Genomic DNA, 4,024 nt, shown 5'->3' with positions numbered 1-4,024 from the left:
ATATATATATATATATATATATATCTGTCTCTTATACACATCTTATATATATAAATAACAACAGTGCTGTGGGAAACAATGTTTGGATCTCGAAGAGATACACATTTGATAAGCAACAGCTAAAAAGTAACCCGCCAGAAATAGAACCAGAGCTTTCGGACAACGCTAGCCCTTCCTCTGTGGCGAGTGCTCAATATATAATATACAGTATATCGTATTATGCAGTTAAAATCACGACGTTAAGTTCATGTTGGGGGAAGCCCAATTATCTCACCAACCAATATCAAATATTTGTTTTTATGATATTGGACAAAAGAAATAGAAATGCATACAAAAAGTGTATGAAATTGTACACCATCAGTAGCCTACCATCGTCTTTGGAGATGCCTACAATGCGACAAAGAGATCAATGGTTGATGATAACGGTGGTTTTTGTGTGGAGTAACGGCATAATCTTGACAGCTTGGATTAGATTAGAGAATGGTTCTCACTGCAAAATCGTCGTTGTGGAAATGTTTAACATGTTTACATGGGATGGAGTGAGATGAACTACAGTATGGGAATTCAGTAGGTTGTAGTTAAATTGAAGCTGCCAAAGAATGTGGAACGGAATGCTGCGGTGAAAACTTCATACAATTTCTACTATAAACGATTTATTCCTTTTGTATGACCCGTACGACCCGTACGTTAATATTATCTGCACAGGCCTACATAGATTAGTGTTTTTTCTACTTTCAAAAAATTATAGTTGGTCAATTGAATTTTATATAGCCGTTAAACAATAATAAGGAACACCACTGAAAGTGTAACATTCAGGCTCACAGGAACTAAAGACACACCGTGTTATGTCACGTCACCGACGCATACGAGGTTTCGCGATTTGTCGGAGCTGAGCCGGCAAGGTTGAACCAGAGGTGCATGAGTGAATCAATAGCGATTACTATAGTAATACTATAGCGATTGTATGGAAACATTCGTCTTTAAATTATTTTTTTAATGGAAAAAAAACAAGGAAAATTAGAATTAGAATTTGTTTAGGTCTGAGAGTACTATTTCCGGTCATCTAGAGGTATCATAATCATAAATATTCTTACCTCAGCCCCAACAACCTGGAGTGGTTTACTTTCCCAAATTGTACCCGTCTATTTTGCTTCCTGGATCCGCCACTGATAATAATAAATTAAGTAAATCACCTTTATGTTTGTGAAATCAAAATGCTAATTAATGCTTTGTGTACTACCTATTTAAATTATACCGGTCCTTAGTCCTGTTTGATCGTAAATTAGACGGTAGTATTTCCACTCACAATAGTGTAGCCGCAATACTACTTGCACAAAAAGTGAAATGCAAAAAGAGGAGAAAAGGAAAACCTCTTGATTTTTTAATGTACTGTATATGCAAAGAGACTAAAATAATGACTATTTCAAGTTTATCTTATTTCTTTTTCATGGTTCGAAAACGTCACAATCTAATCAGTAGAGAGTGAATTATTATTTTTATGAATGTTATTTTGCATGAACTACATAAGCGAGCATATTTATAATTACCAGGATAATTTGAAAAACTTTGTTATGATGAGTATTTCGGTCGCAGATTTAAGGGGCCCAGCTGGCCCACCCTCCCTAAATTTTTTTCAAAAAAAAGTGGAGAAAAATGTAAATTTATATTCAAATTTAGTCTAAAAGTGCCAAATCCGGCCAACTAGAGGTGCCATATTCATATTTTTTTTTTACCTCAGCCCACCCATAGTGGGGCTGAGGTGGTCTACTCTCTCCATCTCTAAAAGTCCCTCCCGGGCCCAGCTCTATTTAAAATTCTTGGATCCCACACTGTATTTTGAAAATGTTGTTTCCTTAAAAGAAATCAGATACGACTTAAAAGGCTATAGCAAGAGCTTCCGGGGGATTCACCCCTGGACCCTCACATTGGTTCTAGGCAGCCCCCCTGAACCCCAACCAAGGCTTGGCCTAAGGCCTTCTTATTTTGCATTTCGTCACCCTCCCCACCCCAACTTTCAACCATGGATCGACGCCCATGTACCAACTGTCCCGTTGCCATCCGGTCGTTTGATCGACATTTTTTTTCTGTTGGATTTTGCCACTCAACCATTTGCCACCTAAAACGGTTGTCAACCTTGCCTTTTGCTACTGAAGTCCGTTACTTCACGGCCTTTTGAGAAGTTCATTATACTTTTTGTCCTTGGAAATGGCAACATAACTAATAATCTAGAGACACAACTGTAAATGAAATTGGCACATTTCTAAATAAGTTTTTTTTTTTTTTTTTTTTTTTTTTTTTTTTTTTTTTTTGTAAATTGTCGATAACAATATATTTTATACTCTGAATTATCTTATTTCATTTTCATTTATCCGGTATAAATAAATAAATAAATAATATAAAGTCGAAAATTTCAGAGGACAAGTTCATAGGTTTACACAAAAACATCGAACAAACTATCAAAACAACTACCACAACAAGTGTACGGCCGCTAGCCAAGTGTCAAAGGCCGTGTTGCAACGGCTCAGTGTTGAAATGAAAATCGGAGATTTAGCGTAGTTTCGCGTCTTTGAAAAGAGCATGGAATTAGCTAGTCCTACTATACGCAAGAGCTGTTTTCTTTGTTTCTGCGTATAAGCAAATTAAATGCTCAATAATCAAGATTCAAAAAATTGACTTTTATTGATTTATATAATGCCTATATATATTCAGAAATGTTATTCCATGACCGGAATTTCTACACCCCACTCAAATAAGCCTATGCCTAAACCTACTCCAAAATGACAGTTTATGCATAACAATACTAAATAGATAAAGATTTAAAAAATTGATGTAGACGATGATGACGACAAAAAATGATGATGACGCTGACAATAACGATGGCAATGACGACGATGATGATAAAAATAGCCTTAATTATATTAAGAAAAAAAATAAACTTACTTTTTTCAGCTTTGCACATTATTGAATAATACGTAAGCAGCGAAATAATAAGCAAGATCCACTTCCACATATCCATAATGACGTTAGTATTTTCAAATTCAAACGTATCTTGTTCTAATAAACATACAGTTTATATTATATACTTTTTATATACAGAATCGGAAACTACGCTATCTAATACTTAGTTGTTAGAAAATGTTAAATTGTGCCATGAAGCATTAGCAAAGTGAAATACAATCTCGAAGTTGTTTCATCTTCAGGCTTAACATTTTGTTTGAAGATGAAATTAGGAGGTCTATTACTTTATGAGGGTGAAGCTGTTTTCAATGAAAGTGTTGCATAATTAAAATGTAATAAAATAAGCCTACGACATGGAACATCGTATTACTAAAACGACGAAAACTAAACAAATTAAACAACAGAATGACGAACACTACGGTACATATTGAAGTAGGCCTTTATCAATCATTGAATCGATTAAAATATGAATAAAAATCTCGATTATGCTATTGGGTGCTATTATTATGCTCTTCACCATTGATCACAGCGTCACAGCTGAACCAATAGACCTAGATGTAGGCCTATGCTGTTATTATTTTCATTATGAAAATAATTATAACTGTTAATATAACGTTGTATATTATTAATAGCGTTTAATAATTATTATCATTATTAATATTATTGTAATTTCTATTATTATTATTGAATACACACACACATATCTGTCTCTTATACACATCTAGATGTGTATAAGAGACAGGCGATGTACATTGTTGAATGGGGAAGTTGTCATTTCATTATATAGTATTATATATATTATTATTTTAATTAATTATGTATTATTATATTAATTATAGTCATTATTTTTCTAAAGGACGTCTTTGTAGTTAATGTTTCGAGTGTCTGCTGAATACGGAGTCCTTATGAGGAATTATTGTGCAGTGTGATCAAGGATGGATCTAGAATGTTTCAAACGGGGGGAGGGGGGCGAACACAACCGTTTTTAGAATAATTTAATAAGCGAATAGCACATATATTGCATTGAAATTTAAAGAAAATTAGTGGCAAAACGGGGCGGGCAGCC

The sequence above is a fragment of the Anneissia japonica genome, unplaced genomic scaffold (assembly GCF_011630105.1).
Source record: "Anneissia japonica isolate Jap-2015-1 unplaced genomic scaffold, ASM1163010v1 scaffold43038_len29431_cov97, whole genome shotgun sequence".
Taxonomy (NCBI): Eukaryota; Metazoa; Echinodermata; class Crinoidea; order Comatulida; family Comatulidae; genus Anneissia; species Anneissia japonica.
Note: the sequence above shows the minus strand (reverse complement) of the source record.